This window comes from Neophocaena asiaeorientalis, unplaced genomic scaffold (genome assembly GCF_003031525.2).
Source record: "Neophocaena asiaeorientalis asiaeorientalis breed wild unplaced genomic scaffold, Neophocaena_asiaeorientalis_V1.1 scaffold249, whole genome shotgun sequence".
NCBI lineage: Eukaryota > Metazoa > Chordata > Mammalia > Artiodactyla > Phocoenidae > Neophocaena > Neophocaena asiaeorientalis.
The window spans coordinates 7,114,074-7,132,523 of NW_020172625.1; the positions used below are offsets into that span (position 1 = coordinate 7,114,074).

Here is an 18,450-nt window from a genome sequence, read left to right on the forward strand (position 1 = left end):
TGTGGCTTCTCCTTTGTCTGTGGATGTGGGGTATCTTTTTTGGTGAGTCCCAGTGTCTTCTTGTTGATGATTGTCCAGAAGCTAGTTGTGATTCTGGAGTTCTCACAAGAGGGAGTGAGAGCACATCCTTCTACTCTGCCATCTTGGTTCCTCCTCCCTATAGACTTTCGAAGGAAAATAATTCCCTTAGTATCTCATAACGGTCAGGCCAAAGTAAAACAATTTTTTTTTTTTTGAAGGTCTAGACACATCTGGAGCAATATGTTTCAACTGTTAAATCAAAATCAGTGAATTAGGAAGTCTATGTACTGACCAACAGTAAAAAAAATAAATAAAATAAAACAAAATAGAAAGGAGTAGAATAGAATGAAATGAACAATGAGGAAACTATCAGCATGTTTCACATATTATACGGTATTATTTTGTGAAACCTTGGCTTAGAGTGTTATGTGTGTGCATGTGTGTAGAGTGAATAGTGTAAAGATATAAATGTATTCCAACTGAATGTTGTACTTAAAGTCTCACAAAGACTGAAGGTGACTACTAAAGTGAATATACCCAAGCAAGGTAGCAAATATTGTGTGTAGCTAATTATATAATGTAGAGAATGCAATTATATCATGAGTCATGTATACATATGAAAATCAAAGTATTGCTTGTATTATCAAAAAATTGAAAACTCAGTTATCCATAATCGAGAAACAGATATGAAAGAGATATAATATGAATGAATTATATATATAAATGTATAAATATATAAATATATATATATATATATATGGAGAGAGAGAGAGAGAGAGAGAGAGAGACATGATGACATGAATACATCCTAAAAACCTAATGTTGTCCAAAAAGAGCAGTGGCAAAGGATAAGTATGATATCATTTAAGAAAAAAATTTTAAACATCAAAAGTATATGTTTTAGAAATGTTTACATATGAAATAAAATTATGACAGCATGATTGAGAAGGATACTTACTAATCCAGATAAAGGTTAACTCTGAGGAGAAAGAAACGTAAGTGACATAGGGCATGCATTTTTCACCATACTTATATCTTTTTATTTCTTTTTAAAAAAGCATTCTGAAGAAAGTAACATTTGTTAAACTCGAGTGTTAGATACAAAGGTGTTTTTATAGCCTTCTCTGTAACTTTCCATATGTTTAAAAATTTCAAAATTGTATGTGATAATGGAATCTGACATTGCGTCTGACTTTTTTAGTGAAACTTATGAGATTCATCAATATTATTGTGTACATTATTATTGTATGTATTATTGTCTTTTCACTATTCTCCTTGCTGTATGGTATTCCTTTGTAAAAATATATCGCAATTTATTTATCCATTTTTCTCTAGTCAAATATTGGAATGTTTCTAGTTTCTGGCTACTACAAACTGTGCTACTACAAACATTCTTATACATATATTCTGGTACTTTTACTAGGTCATGGGGTTTGCATACATTCTACTTTAGTCAATACTGCCACAGAGTTCTCCAAAGCTGTGGAAGTTACACTCCCAAACAGCAGTAAATGAAAAATCCAGTCTTTCCTTATCCTTGTCAATATTTGCTATTGTTTTTTTCAGTGTAACAATTCTGGTGTTTTGAGTGGTATTACCTTGGAGTTTTAATTTGCCTTTCTTCAGTGACTAATGGGTTTGAACACCCTGTAACATGTATGTTGAACATTGGATATGTTCTTTCTTAGACTCCAGTTCAAGTTTTTGGTCCATTTTTCTAATGGGTCATCTGCCTATTTCTCACTGATTTGTAGGAATTATTTATATATTCAGGTTCTTTACACAATGTTCACAAACAGGCAAAGCTTATCTATTTTAGTTTTTCAAAAATATTTTAAATTGAAATAAATTTACTTATACACACACACACACACCCCCACACACACCACCACCACCACCACCACCACCACCACCACCACCACATGCACAGAGTAATTGGTCTGACCTTAAGAGGTGGTTGCAATTCTCAGTCCTGGGAGGAACACGAGAGCTTTGGGTCTTCTAGGCCATACAGTGTGCTTGAATCTGCTCAGATGCCTCCATGTTAGCGTGGTCACTGAAGGGCATGACTTTCAGGGGCTGACTGCATAGGACATGAAAGAAGTCAGCACCAATTGCCATGGTCTCATGGCCTTACAGCAGGTCCCCACTATTGACCTGGTCATCAGCAATTGAGATCACTGGAATCAAGAACAATGTGGTGCCCATTCTCATTTCACTAGATTTCCCCAAACCTTGCATTCTGGTGTGACCCAAGCATAAGAGAGAAAGTGCTAAACACGCACTGATATTAAATTTACTGCTAGTCTCAGGGTGTAAATTTTGAGGTAAAAGTTAATCTAATTTATAACTTAAAGAAATATTATATTTCTCCTATCCTCATGTTGTAATTCCAATAGCTACCAAACAAAAAGAGCTAACATACTTGTACTAAGATCTTATATCTCTGCCTCTCTACATTTTCTTTTGTGGGTGAGAAATCGTAGATAAAACAGAAACTCAAATTCAATGGTGGCTTAGTATCTATTACTGTGTGACTTAGGAAAATGAGTGAATAATTTGGTGGGTCAATTCTTACACTCCTACTAGGATCATGCTAGGATTAGTAACTTAATGTTTCACAAGTCTTTTTTATCCTTGAATATGGTATCCCCATTCCTCTCAATATTAGCCTAACAAAAGAGAATAAGATGGTCACATTGGCTATTGTAAGTAATTTTACCCCAATAAATTTTCAAGAAATCTGGGGGGAGAAAAATTAAGATGTGTGTTAAGGTCAAGAGGTAAAACATTCCAACTAGATTCAAGGAGAGCAAAAGAGCTATTTAAATCCAAAGTTGTGAAATTTCAGGTTTTCTAATGCCAGCTTAATTACAAAACATTTTGTACACAAATTCTCCTATAAACTTTAGTAATTTGTGCTATCATAATGATTTTTCTTTTATTCAATATGTCAACCTACTTGAAGCAAAACTTTCTAATGGAAAAGAAAAAATATATAAACTCATTGCATGATGATATTAGTTTGAGTAATAGATATTTATTCAAAAATCCAATTTGCAGGAACACTTATTCACTGCTGGTAGGAATACAAAATGGCACTGCCCTTTGGAAGATAGCCTGACAGTTTCTTACAAAATTAAACATCGTCTTAAGGATACAATTCAGTGATCGCACTCCCAGATACTTACTCTAATGAATTGGGAAAATTATTTTACCACAAAAATATGCACACAAATGATTGTAGCAGCTTTATTCATAATTGCCAAAAATTGATAGCAACCAAGATATCCTTTAAGAGCTGAATGGATAAACTGACCATTATACAACCATACAATAGAATTTTACTCAACAATAAAAAGAAATGTGTTCTCAAACCAGGAAATGACATGGAGGAATCTAAAATGTGTATTGCTAAATTAAATAAGGCAGTATGAAAAGGCAGTATACCATATGATTTCAACTATATGACATTCTGTAAAGGCAAACTCCAGAGAGTGCAAAAACATCAGTGGTTGCCAGGAGTTTGGGGGAAGGATAAGAGAATGAGTGGGTGGAGTGCAGGGGATTTTTAGGGCAGGGAAATTTTTCTGTACTATCATAATGTTATATACAAGGTATTTTGCATTTGGCAAAATCCATAGAACTGTACAGCATGAAGAGTGAGCCCTAATGTAAACTCTGGCATTAGTTAATAATAATGTATCAATAGTGGTTCACCAGTTATAATAAATGTACCACACCAATGCAAGATATTAATAATAGAGGAAACTGAGGCCAGGGGAAGAGGGATTTTATGGGAACTCTACACTTTCTGCTCAATTTTTCAGTAAACCTTAAACTGCACTAAAAACTAAATTCTATTAATTAAAAAGAAAATCTCAGTTGACTATATAAATCAATAGAGTCACATCCTTAAATTGAGTAATGATGTTATTTTCAACTTCTATTTGAACTCAATAGATTAAACAAGTAATTTAAAACAATTCTTCAAATGGAAACAATTAGAAAAACTGGATCCCCATTTCATACCATATTAAAAAATAATGTCCAGAGGGGTCTAAGATTTAAATGGAAGTAAATATACAAATAACATACATAATCTTTGGGTTGGCAAACTGTTATCTATGCATGGAAATCTAATATGATTAACAGAGGGAGATTTTTAATACACACATAAAAATGCACATGTGGAAAAATATAAACAAAATCAGTAGGTTCTCACTAAAAGCTCAAATTTTGTTTTCATGTATCAACAAGACTGATATCTATATTATACTAGGAGCTCTTATAAATTGTTGAGGAAAAAAGACAAGCAACCTGAAAAACAACAAAAATGAAGGGAAAATATGAATATTCAGAGAAGCGAATCCAAATAGCCAAACAGGAAAAGTTGTTCAAATACACAGTAGTGAAGGAAATACTGTTTAAAAAAACGATGAATATCTATCTATCTATACATATCCATTAGACTGAAGATGGTTTAAAACTTTCTATAACATCTTAACTGGCGAGACTATTTGAAAAGGGATATACCCTCATACATTGCTGGTGCTTATTTGTTTGGAGAGCAATTTGACAATAACTATCAAAATAAAATAAATACAGAAGACGATATGTCAGAGTAGCAGGAAACAAATGAAGAGAAAGTAATCTGGAAGAAACAACAGCAAGAGGAGAAATGATCAGGAAGGAAGATGTGGGTAATATTGCCAAGGCTACAGAATGGTCATTTTGAAGGAGGATTAAAAATGGGCCTTAAATTTGGTAATTAAGAGAGATGATGGCCTTCAGGATAAGAGTTTCAGAAGCAGAGTAGAGAGAAAGTGGTCTGAAAAGAGCATAGAAGCTGAGAATGTAAAGTGTAGGCAACTCTTAGACCTCACACTTTCATAAAATGGTGGGAAAATGAGAAGCAGCAACGTACTCATTGTGATGTATTTTTAAGTGGAATATTAAATTAAAGAAATTAAAGAGAGTTGAAGATTAATTATTAAAGAAAGAGAGTTGAAGATTAAAACCAAAACCAAAACCGAAAACAGGCTAGCTATTGTAATAAGCTTCCACAAGATTTGGGAGGACAGAAGAACCGGTACAGCAAAAGAATTACTACCCTTAGGGATGAGGGATAACCCTTCCACTAAGGATATTTTCATATCCTCCTTTCTAGTTGAAGATTTGATGGGAGGAAAGAAAACACCTAGTCCTCGGGTGGGACAAATAATTAGGAGGGGCAGAGATAGAAAATCAGTGGCAAGAAACCTCACCGATGTTCAAAGGGAAGAAAATATGAATACAAAAAAAAAAGAATGCAGCCACCTACAAGCCAAGGAAAGCAGCCCGGAACAGGTTCTTCCCTGATGGCCCTTAGAAGGAACCATCCCTGCCAACACCTTGGTCTCAGGCTTCTAGTCTCCAGAAATGTGAGAAATTAAATATCTGTTGGTTAAACCACCCAGTCTATTTGGTACTTTGTCACAGCAGTCCTAGCAAACTATTACAGATTTATTATTTATCTAAGGACACCCTTGGTTAGATGGCCCACTAACAGTCCCCATATAATTAATAGTTTTTCCTCGTAGAGAATTAAATGAATTAGCCAATTTTGAGTGTTGATTATTGTTTTTTTTTTTTTTTTTTATAGCTCCCACTAAATCTGTAGGCCCAGCTTTCAGAGATAATTTACACATATATTATAATGGAGAGAAGACATAATGTACGATGGATTTGTGTGCGAAATCTCTCTTTGTTCAAAAGGTATTCCTTCTTTCCTCCTCCTTATTCCTCTCCATTGACCTGGTCTGGATGATGTAGCAGAACTGGGACTAGATGTTCCCGTGGTTGTAGGAGAGGCAGTGGCTGGGTCCCAATGCCTCCTGCCACGGGTTGCCCTGTCATCCCTGCAGAACTGTGGCTAAAGAGTACCAACGAATCCCTTGGTGTGCACCCCGCAGAAAGTGCAGGTCCTGCACTGCTTGCAGTTGAAAAGGAAATTTACCTCACCAGTGGAGAGTAAAACACAAATTTTCTTTGCACAGTTTTGGATAGTGGTGGACATTAGAATAGCCTTTGACTGTTGTCTCTTAGTGTCCTGAAGTATTGATTATTATGAAGAATTTAAAAGCCATTTTGTCTAGAGTATATGTTTATCTGATTTCAACAAGGTCCTAAAGCAATTTTACTTTCCTCTTTCACTTTGCTATTGCAAGACAGATGTTACCATAGTTTAACAGTAGCATTTTGCCACGACATACCACATTTTTTTGACATGCATAACAGTGGCAGGGGATTTAAGACCAATTTTAATAACTGAAGGATTCAAAAATGTCTTTCAATGTCATAATTGTACAAAAATATTGGATGTGACCCCTGTGTAGCTAGCTGGTATATAAAAATCATTTTTAAAATTTTTATAAAAGATATTTTATAGTTTTTACACATCCCTACTACAAAAGGTTGTGAAATTGCCATAAAATAAGTATCAAAATATAAGGTAAAAAAGAGAGGAAAAGCTGCACACTTTTTATAACCAAGATCATCTTTAAGCTCAAAGCCAAACATGCAAATTCTAACATTTTCCCTAAATCTGCTACATAACCAGGAGTCTTTTGGAGAGACTAAAAATAAGCAAAATGTGAAAAAGAAACAATTCTAAATTCCATGCATGATAGCCAGGTTCAGAAGAACCCCAAGAAATTTAAATTCAGCTAATGGGTTTATAGTAAGCAATCCAGAGAATTAAAGATCCTTAGGCAGCTCTTCCTTCCATTTGAAACTATATCCTGTTGCCTGGTTAAGGTTTTGCATTTTTTAGAGGCTGTGGCAGGTGCTTGCAATGTGCATATTTCAGTTTAATTTCCATCTGAGTGAACAAGAAGTCAGCTGCCTGGAGCTGAGGCATATTTACCGTGGACACAGGTAAATTTGCTCAAACTGCTCTAAGTGTAAAGAGAATAAAGGCTTAGTTGAGTAAAGAGAGAGCACAAAAACTCACTGGGATTAGAAATGATGGGTTAGACAAATATTCTTTGTAGCATTTGATATTTGCAATATGGAAATGAAATGCAGATCAGAAGAACTGACTCTTGGACCTCTTAAAACGCAGTGTCTCCTAAAGTTCCTTTAAACAAAAACATCTAAGTTACATTTCTATGTAGCTTGAGTGTACTAAGTTTACTATCACTATAAGGTATTTTTTAAAACTCTATAGATGGGGTTTTGTGAAAACTAGTACCGCATTGAAGAGAACTATTGTATCGTGAATGTCACTACCATACAAGAGATTTGCTGAGAAGAATTAATGAAGAATCCATTTTGTGAACAAACCTGTTTTGCAGAAGGAGTCAGCGCAGTTCAGAATGTCTAACTGTGGTTTGATGAATCATGACTTTAAAATTTGCCACAGGGTGAGGAAGAGGGGGAGGGAGACTTGCCGGGGATTGCACGATCCTGCCGAAACTTAAGTAAGGAAAAGAAAATGTCTTTCCTTTCCTTGAATTACTTGTATTTTTCTTTACGAGGCAATTCGAGTTTAATGTGACACATGCTTCAAACTGAAACATAAACTCTTAAAAATAAAAACAGAAGCTTTTTTCAAGTTACTCATTTCACTTTAAGGAAAAATGGTAGAAAGGCCACATTTTTTTCCATGGGAGGGCACTCGGAAGTGCTTAAATACTTGTGTCTTGAAGAAGCTGCAGTGCTTAACAAATTACAGTAAAGTTATTTCTGCTACTGAAACATACTATTCTTTATTTCTGCTGGTCTCATGAAGGCTCAGAAAAGATTTTAAGACTGATTTCTAGGGCAAGGCATTCTCTGCCTTTGAGCTTCTCTCTGCGGAAATTCTATTCATATTTTAAGACACAGCTCAAAAGCCAATCCTCTATAGCATAACTTCAAATCTCTACAGAAAGGAGTGTTACTTCTCAGGAAAGCAAACAGTACATTGGTTGGATCTTGAATACAGAATCATTTCACTTGAATGTTTAGTGTACCTATTTTTATATTGTTGCTCTCCCCACTAGATCAAGTTTCTGCAGGATGCACTCTTATTCGTTCTCTAATTGTCCACAGGGCTGTGCAAGTTGTAGGGGCACACACACTGAAAAGCAAACATTTATTCAATTATTTAGCAAAATAATTCAGCTCTACAGTCACTATGTGTGAGCTCTCCAACAAATGTTAGCAATCACATGTACTAGGTCCTCTTCCAAGCACTGGGGACTTGGTGAAAAACAAGACAAAAATCTACCACCCTCACAGAACTTACATTTTAATGACACAAGTTGTATTATGTCAGAGAACCCACTCAAAAAAAAAAAAAAAAAAAAACTTAAACTTTTTTTCCCTATGGAATTTTTAAATAATCTACTCATTAGAGTGTAGACTTTGAAATTGCACTTTTGCCTTATGAGGTAATTGCAGCCAACAGATCATAAATGGAAAATTGTCTGATAGTTTAGGTCATTCTCTTATAATCATAGCCAATATCTTTGATTTAAAAAAAAAAAGAACTAGAGTAAGTTGATAACATAAGGCAGTAAAAATTTAACCTTTGAAAGCATCTAAATTCAATTCTCTGCCCCTTGTGGATATACTGTGAAGAAATCCCATCTATCCCTCCATAATATGGATCAGAAAGGGTTGTGAGAAAAGAGAACCTTGAAAAATCCAGGATTGGCATTGTGTCCAAAAGTGAAAGTCAAATTCAGGAGGAATAGCTTATCCCACATTGGCCAATAGAAGCAGGAACACACAGAGGAGGATCAGAAGACAAATCTACTCCAATAAAAATTAATTTAAAAAAATACAAATCAACCAAAGCTAACTATAGTAGCTCTCAACAGTAGAGGGGCAAAAGGCCAGACTGTTCAAAGTCTATGTAAAGGGCCAGAACAGGTCGGATGGTATTAAGGAATTACTAATACTTACTGAGCTTTTGCAGTGGGCTAGGTAATGGCAAGTAGGCTTTACTAGGGAGGAGGGTAGAGGACTAGATTCAAGACACAGAGAGAAGGTTTTGGCAAGTTAAGCCTTGTGGGAGCCTCAGCAACTCACCCGGGGAAGACAGCATTAGAAGTAAGGGAAGATTTTCAACTAGCTTGTCATCATTTTACAAGTAAATTAACCTCTTCTTAATGTAAATAATATCTGTGGTATTGTTGATTTGTGCTGTCAAATGTAAGTTCCCTGGATTAGTCAGGATTGCTAATGCAGAAACTGAACTCCAACAAGCTCAGTCAGAAAGGGGGAAATAGAGGAGAACACGACTAGAGGTCTTTTTTGTAACTCAAGTACAGATCTAGCCCTCAGACTCTTAGAGCTAGGAATTTGCATGTTGTTTGAAGTTTCTGTCTCTTTCTCTTATCTCTGCATTAATCAGACTAGTTTTTCTCCTAATGGTGGGAAACTTAACAGACAAAATTCTTGTCTTTCACACTTCTCTATCAGAGGAGCATTGCTCCTTCCCCTGTCTGGGAAAAAAAAAAATCCTGGAAGGGTTCCAATTGTCCTAGCTTGGCCGATACCTTATACCTTAAACCATCCACTGGGGACAGAGAGCTGATGTACTATGACTGGAGGACTTTACCAGAAATGGTTGGTTGGTTTTACACAAAAGAAGGTAGGGTTATTCTTAACATCAATAAGAATGTTTCTCAGAACAAGCAACAAACGTCTGCAACATTCTTTCAGGGATGGAATCCACTGTCTTCCTTAGTATCTCCACTTTTATTGCCTGGAAAGGTTTAAAATCCTTAACTTTCAGCCTACAATGCATTGCCTTTATTTTCCCCTTGGTATAGCTGGAAAAAAAGTCATCTACATTCTATACAGTGATTTATGGATAATAGGAAATTTTAAAAGTAAGGAAAGGCTCGACTCTCCCAGGAATTTGGCCCACTGTTCTGGCAGCAACCCTTCCCTCTAATAAATTCTATCTTTACATTAAAAAAAAAAAAAAAAAAAGTAAGGAAAATTTTTGTACATTTCTTCCATCATGAACAACAGGCAAAGAATAAATTCTCCCTTTGGTATTGACTTAATGTGAAAAAACAATCAAATCCTACTTTCCGTATAAGTAGCATCAAAGTTAATCGGTTTAATTATTTATGCATTTGCTGTTTTTGCAAATGTGTTATAAATTTGTAACCACTTGCCACGAACAGATAAGGCCTACTTTCTTTTTACAATTGTCACAGAACCTCATTTCATTTATTCTTTATTGTAGTGAAATATTGTGAAGGTGGGGAAAATATAGTCCTTATCAATGTACAACCACCAACATGATCTTTTTGTTGTTCTTTCATTTTTGCTACTCTGATCACAAGCCTTTAGTTTATACAGTACATCACTATTTGCAAAGTCCCGTTATAAATTCTCTCATTTTATCATGGTTGACTGCCATGTATTTTCTTGGCTCAGCCCATTCCAATGTAACATAAAAAAGCCTTTGGGCTAGAGATTGGCTGACTTTGAATAAGACGTGCATTGTCATTTAGGTATAGACAGAAATAAGATGAAGAGTAGAACTGAATTTTCATGACTTTTCATAAGATGTACATTCAACTGGATAGCCCTCAAAGGTAGCAAATTTGAGGTAATGAGAGCTTATTAAAAGCATGTTTTTTGTTGGGAATTTCATGACTGGTTTGTAAGGCTCCCAATTGCTGCCAGTTTACTGCTTAGCTAAGAGGTCCATTTGTAGTCAGGAGGACAAGAAGTATCCAATTAAGGTTTACAGTCTACCCCAAATTCTAGAAGATTCATTCTAAAGATGGAGACAAAGAGTACTTAGGAATGTCCACCATTTTGCACTTAGGAAAAGCACAACTTTTCATGTGGAATGTGAGATTTAGGTTCAGATCAGTTCTTAGAATACACACTAAGTCAAGGGTGAATTTCCCAAAGGTACTAATTCAAATCATTTTGTAGTTATAACTCTAAATAATGTATATGTCATTGATAGCTCCAGAAGAATGTTTGATTCAGGTTCTGGAGAATAGAAAGCAAATGCCCAAAGCCTTGGAAGATTGGTATGCAATATAACATTTAAATTTCCTTTAAAAGAAAAAGTCTAAATCAAAAATATTTATTTTACTAAAAAAAGAAAGCAATCTTTTTATAAAGATTGGCACCTTGCTTTTCTTTTTTTATATATATTATTGAGAACATTAACCAACATCTCTCATTTTTAATCTTCTTTTTCTCTTAATGGTTGATATTTTCATATTGCTTTTTTGATGCCTGAAGGTAACGATCTACTTTCATATACATTCAGACATTACAATTGCACTATTATAAAGGAAAATGATGATTTCAGGTACAACTCTGTGGAAGAAAATAGATGTGTGTATATATATATATATAAAATATATATTCTGATATATGTATTCCATCAATGCTGAGAATACATATAAAAATATGTGAAGTGAAATAATACAATAATTTATATTTCTAATTGACAAGTTTAAACAACTGCCATGTTCATTAAGAGCCTGTTGTTGCCCTGGTTCTGTACCTGTCCTTCAAATGAAATCTTATTTCACAGGCTCAGGGAGAAACTCTTTCCCTCAATATCAATTCTCGAGAAAAACACAGAACATGTTTTATAAAGTAAAAATGTAAGAGTTTCATCTCTTGCTTTAATCTCTAAAAATACCTAAAAATGGGAAGATAATGCAATGGCTAAATATTATTTTTGTTTGCTTTATTTTATTTTGTTTTTTACCTTGTCCTCTGCAGTCAAGAGCTAAACCCTGAGGGCTTGCCTCTTCCTCTCCCATTCTATGTCCTCAGCTTCACATGTACCCTCAACCAAACAAGACCAATTTCTCTACCATTTCCCAAATAATCTCTGTTCCCACTTGTGCACATTTGCTCATCCTGTTCCCAGTAAAGACACTCCCTTTTTTCCCCATAAATCTTTGCATTCTTTAAAGTGCAGCTGCAACCTACAGTATGTACTCCTGAAATTTCCAATTCATTCCTTTGAGTAATCAAATTCTTGTTTACGTTAGTACTTAATAGTTCCATAGTCTTAGAAACTTCTTTAGAGCACCCACTGAGTTTTTAATGCTTCTTTAATTTAAACCTTAAAAAGATCCTGTTAGAAATTGCTACCATCTCCATTTTTCTGTTGATAAAAATGAGGTGAGGTTCACAGAATTTCAGATTATTTTTTTCTCCTAAAGGAAAAGTGAATTAAGTGACAATATTTGAACTCAGGTCAGTTTGTTTAGGACTACAAATGACATTCCTGTCTACCACATAGAGCAGAGCTCAAAATATAGTAGGTGTTTGGATTGTTTTTCATACATTCCCTTTCAGAATTAGAAGGAAACAATTAGTCTAATTATGACTTAAGAGGAACTGAACTCCTTTTTAATGAATTTGATGTGAATATATAGTTTCCTGTGTAGTTTTCTATGTAGTTATGTGTTTGATATCTATTTCCCCCAAGAGACTATAAGTTCTTTGATTTATTTCTTATTAGTTCCATTCCCTAGCACAGTGCCTGAAACATAGTAGGCACTTAGTACTTGTTAAATGAATAATGAATGATGAGATATCTCTATATTAGAATGAGATCATTTGTCTGAGGAATTCTTTAATAATAAGGAATCAAATAGAACAATCTGGTTTACTTTCCATGACTGGGAAGCCGATAATATTCTTTTTTTTTTTTTTTTTTTTTTTTTTGGTACGAGTCCCCTGCATCGGCAGGCAGACTCAACCACTGCGCCACCAGGGAAGCCCCCCGATAATATTCTTTTTTTTTTTTTAAGAAGATGTTGGGGATAGGAATTTTTATTAATTAATTTATTAATTTTTGCTGTATTGAGTCTTCGTTTCTGTGCGAGGGCTTTCTCTAGCTGTGGCAAGTTGGAGCCACTCTTCATTGCAGTGCGCGCGCCTCTCACTATCGCAGCCTCTCTTGTTGCGGAGCACAGGCTCCAGACACGCAGGCTCGGCAGCTGTGGCTCACGGGCCTAGTTGCTCCGCAGCATGTGGGATCTTCCCAGACCGCGGCTCGAACCCGTGTCCCCTGCATTGGCAGGCAGACTCTCAACCACTGTGCCACCAGGGAAGCCCTCGATAATATTCTTTTAAGCTCAAAGGAAATCTACTAGCAGTGCTTGGACAGAATAAAGATGAGCCAATACTGGCTGTTACATAATACAACACAGGTCCTGTGACTGAGCAACAGATAAGGAAAATTTATATCTGTGAAATCAATTCTAGTTTCAGTTTCTGCATTATAACATTCTTTTTTCTCCCTTTCTTCATTTTAAAATGAAATTCTTTAGTTAATTAATGATATGATGACAGTAATGAAAAATGGCTTTCTTGTTTAATAACCCATTGTGGACACATTATTAACTAACAAAATTTGGACTGACCAGAATGGGATTTAGAAGGATATCATTGTAAGGAAAAAAATATTTGGATATAATTTTTAAAAACAGGACTGGGAGGTAGAGGAGAGTGGAGAGGAACATTTTAAGGGTGAAACTAACTGAGAGAAGCGAGGATAAAAGAAGCACTGTTAATACCTGCCTGACTTGGATAAGTTCCCGAGTAAATAAATCCTTTACATGGGACCAGTGCAGAGTTATTTGAAACTGAGTAAGGAGGCAATTCAATCCATCATGGTAAACCTGAATTAAGACTCTTTGTTTCTTTAATACTCTAGCTACTGCTGATAGAAAGTACATCCCCAACCAATCAACAGGCTTTATCTACCCATGATTCTGAACTCTGAAACAAAAAGCTTTACAGGGCATTGTGCCTGGGTGAGCAGGTGGGAAGGTAATGATGCAACTGTTTATTTATGGTTAACTAGCTGATTCCTTGTGGTTTAAGACTGAAACTCAACAGATTCCACCCTGTAGGACACACTCAGGCACATATTTGAGATTCCGGAGACAAGCTTAAACTTTCCTCAAAAGAGCAAATGCAAACCAAGGAGCGTGGAGAGGGGTGTTGCAGCCCTAGTAGAAATGTTTTACCTCCTATAGCAATGCTTTATCATTTAAGTTATAAAACTGAATTGGTTCTGTTCTGCTGTAATACAAATGTGTGTGTGTGTGTGTGTGTGTCTGCCTGTGTGTGTAACATTTACTCAATGTCAAGGTTCCTGAATTGCAGTAACTTAAATTTTCTCAATATTTTTGAACAGGTGATAATGGACAGCATTTCATTTGGAAAAGTTTAAACACACTAGGAAAGTGGACTCTGCTATAGAATCTGACTCAAAGGGGACCACAGTCACCACGTTATATTCATCTTACTCTGATTCCTGCATAGAAGCTTCATTGGCACTTTGCTGAACAACATTGCGTAGATTTTTCCAAGAATAATAAGGCAAATAGTGATTCAGAAAGGTACGTTTACTCATGGTCATTTTTCAATTTAAGGCCATTTTATTTAGAAAAATACATTAGAACTGTACTTACTAAGACCAGAAACATTAATAATTCACTATATTTATAAGACATCTCAGATAGAGTGCTTCAAACCACTTTGTTGGTTTGAGTGGAATATTTAAAATACTTATAAATATGTATACTTTATATTATGTATACATTATATATATAATGTTTGCTTATTTTTGAGTATAAAGTTGTCTTCTTGCCAATAATCATGTTACTGTTCGAACGAAGTATATGATTGATCACCTGGAATTTTATCTTCTGACTGCCTGATTCTTGACAAAACCACCGTGCAGTCAGGGACATTAAAAAGTGGCTAGTGGGCTTCCCTGGTGGCGCAGTGGTTGAGAGTCCGCCTGCCGATGCAGGGGACATGGGTTTGTGCCCCGGTCCGGGAAGATCCCACATGCCGCGGAGCAGCTGGGCCCGTGAGCCATGGCCGTTGAGCCTGCGCATCCGGAGCCTGTGCTCCACAACGGGAGAGACCACAACAGTGAGAGGCCCGCGTACCGCAAAAAAAAAAAAAAGTGCCTAGTGTTTTCTTCTCAAATATGTAACTACAAAGTCTTTAAAATGAGAGATAGAAGTGAAGTCCTATCTGCTACATTCATGAGGGGTGAAACTTTCTATTGGTTTTACACTTTAGGGCTTACAAAACTTCTGTCACATGTATTTATTCCATCCTCACAATTATATTGTGGGAAAGGTAGGGCAGGTGATATTATCATTGTACATATTTCAAAACTGAAATGCACTGAAGTTGAGATTTAGTTAAAGTGAGTAATTAGTAAATAGGAGAGTGAGGAATCTAGACCTTATACTTTCTTTGAGTGCAGACCATGGTGCCCCCTTTAATTTAGACATTTGGAGGCATAAAATTATCTAAAGTTCTAAATTACAGATTGACATAAATTATAGAAAGAAAATTATTGCTTGACAGTAAAATCAAAACATAAGGCCAGAATGTGAGGTTTGTCGTGACTACAAACCTACACATACACTTACCATTTAATACTGATAGAACCACAGGCATCCATTTTGTTTCCCCTCTTTAGGAGGGTGTGGGAACCTCAAAGGCACACCCATATTTCTAACTACTACATCATCATTTAATTTCCTGTACGATTCTTGAAAAACCAGGTCTTTGGGAGTTAGCACTCACCGTGTGTTCATACTCTTCAAAGTTTTCTTTCTTTTTGAAACTTTTGTTCTTCTCAGTAATTTTTCATGCTTGACACGAGACAAAGCTAGGTGATGAAATAATGAGATGGTTTGATTAATTCATTGTCTTTATAATGAATGGAATGCAATGCAAAGGCATCATACATGCCTAGTTTTTGTCTGCTCAAAACCTTTTCTCTGGGTTCATTGCTCTTGAACTCTACTGTTTTTCATGATTTTCTTTGATTTAGTCTCTGAAGTTCTTTTATCCTTGAATTACCTCTTACCTTTCAGTTTTTATGTTGAAATCTTCTTTCATTATGTCTTTCCTTCTATTCCCTGAAATCATTGAAATACTTAGGTTCCAATTTTCTTAAGAGTTCTTCAGAAAATAAATAAGTTGACTCTCCAGACAACCTTATATTTATTTTTGATTTCAAATAACTTATAATCCCTATAAAATTGCCAAGAATAAGTTTTATTGATTACAAGAAATGTAATACAAAATCCCATTATTCCATCTTCAAAACAAACCAACTAGAAAACTACCAAAGCATGAACTAAGTCAAATACATAGATATCATGGTTTACTTTGATCTCACATGAAGAACAATCCAATTTAATAAACTTCAAAATACTCTGCCACTCTGTATGTGTGATGTATTTAAATAATTGATGATACTATTGATTGGAATTCTTGTTTTATTCATCTTTCTAGAAATTTAGAAAATTTTATGATGTAAAGTATTCTGCTTCCATCAATGACATGAATGATATAATTTGGGAGAAGTATTAAAAATTTCAACTTAAAGACCTTGCTAATCGTTGAAAAGCAAAAGATAAATTATTTCATTTTCATCATTCTCAAACTACCCATCTTAGATTTTTAAAAAATATCATCAAGATGATGACTTTCCCACCCTCACCCCCCCAAGAAACCCTTACAGTTTCTACAGATTCTGGGCTAAAAATATAGGAATGATTTTTAAGAAAAAAAGTTTAGGAAACCTTGTATTTCTTCTTAAGGAAATACATTTGGGAAAAAAAAAAATCAACCAGTCTACCATGAGTTCATCACTTTCAAATGAGAGGAGATTTGGAAACTTTTGATGGGTCATCAGTAGATATTTTTCCCCTAACACTGTGGCCATTGGCTAATATTTCAGCACAATTTTGGGTAGAGGAGCAACGCAATTAAGAAATGTTCCAGGAAATATTCTGTGCTATTTCACATGATACATAGTTGATGCTAGGATGACATTACTTCTCTGAGAATATGACAAGACATATGGAAAAACAGGGAGTATCAATCTAAAAGTACCTCTTGAAGGTATTTGGATTATGGACGGTTACCTCAGGTGTCAGGTACACAGAAAGCTGCTTCGGTGAGCAAGAGGCAGAATGTATTCTACGTACAAATGCTGAGGCTTGCTACAACTGGTTCATCAGGGTGGGGCCATAAGAGTCAACCAAGGAGAAAACTACATCACACACAAAATGCAAACATCAAGCCAGTTGTTGGCCAGAGTCCTGACAGAGCCTTTAGTAAGATTATTAAGAAATAGATACCTTGGCTCACCATAGAGTATACAATGTGAATCACAAATGCTCATCAGGATAGCTAATTTTTATTGACACCTTGTGGGTCATTTATTACTGATAGAGTTCCAAGTATAAAGGCTATTCTATTTTTTACTATTTTCTTAATGGGATTGGAAAAACTCACACATCCAGTAACTAACTTTACCTGAAATCCAGTGTGATGAAACATTGAGTTATGAAGGTCTTTTAATTAAACTATGTTATTTAAGCTATAATTTAAAACATTAGATAAAAACTAGAAATAGTAAGGAAAACAAAAAGAATCTTTCACAAAAATAAAACCATAATCCAGTTTTACAGAATCAGTCATTACAAAGTAAAGCTACAAGTTACAGAATAAAGCAGTGGCATTAGGTGAAGCTTTAAAGCTAGAATTAATTAAACTACTTCCAATCATACCCATTTATTTTTCACTCTGTATTTCCTATATGTCTTATATGTAGAATCTGAACATTTTCCACAGAGAAATCCTCTTTTCCATCCAAAATCATCTTTCATCTTTTTTCTGCCTTCCAGTTTTGCTTCAGCCCATCTTTTAAAGGCAAAAGATAATAATTATTGCACACATACACACTGTAGAGCATTATGCAAAAACTTTGTACCATGTATTACCAGAGATAATTCTTGTAACAGTCAGTGAACCAGATACCATTATTATCCTTACCTTACAAGAGGCTTCACATTGGTTAGATAACTTGCCCACAGTCTATATGTGAGAGAACTTGAACTTAAACAGGGGGCAATTATTCTCTAAAGACCAGGCTCTGAAAAGCTATACCACAAGCAATCTAAGTGCAAGCCTCTTTCTCATAGGACTTTAATTTTAATTTGAATACAGTTTAGTGTTACATGAACTTCGAAAGTTATGAGAAAATGAACTAAGCCAGAGGAGTAAAACTTCATTTCACACACACACACACACACACACACATTTTTTTTGGTTTGCTTATTTGTTTTTTACCATTCTTAAAGAAGTTTTTGGGGGGAGTGACTTTATGTCATTTCTCTCATCTATAAAAGAGAGATGGTGCCAGTGTCATTTACTTTTTTGTATCCATGGACGTGATGTGAAAAAATGGTGATGTATAGTTAAGAATGGAGGCGAGAGTATACAGTGGAGAAAAGACAGTTTCTTCAATAAGTGGTGCTGGGAAAACTGGACAGCTACATGTAAAAGAATGAATCTAGAACACTCCCTAACTCCATACACAAAAGTAAACTCAAAATGGAT

The 18,450-nt window shown here is 35.2% G+C and overlaps 1 long non-coding RNA gene across 1 annotated transcript; it reads right to left on the bottom strand.

The window, feature by feature from the left end:
* Positions 1-1,969: 1,969 nt before the first annotated feature.
* LOC112395664 (uncharacterized) lies at positions 1,970-16,027 on the bottom strand. The gene is made up of 3 exons (XR_003002418.1): positions 15,905-16,027; positions 15,619-15,703; positions 1,970-2,104 (listed from the first exon to the last, which is right to left on the bottom strand). It is a non-coding gene; the product is annotated as an uncharacterized LOC112395664 (long non-coding RNA).
* Positions 16,028-18,450: the final 2,423 nt, after the last annotated feature.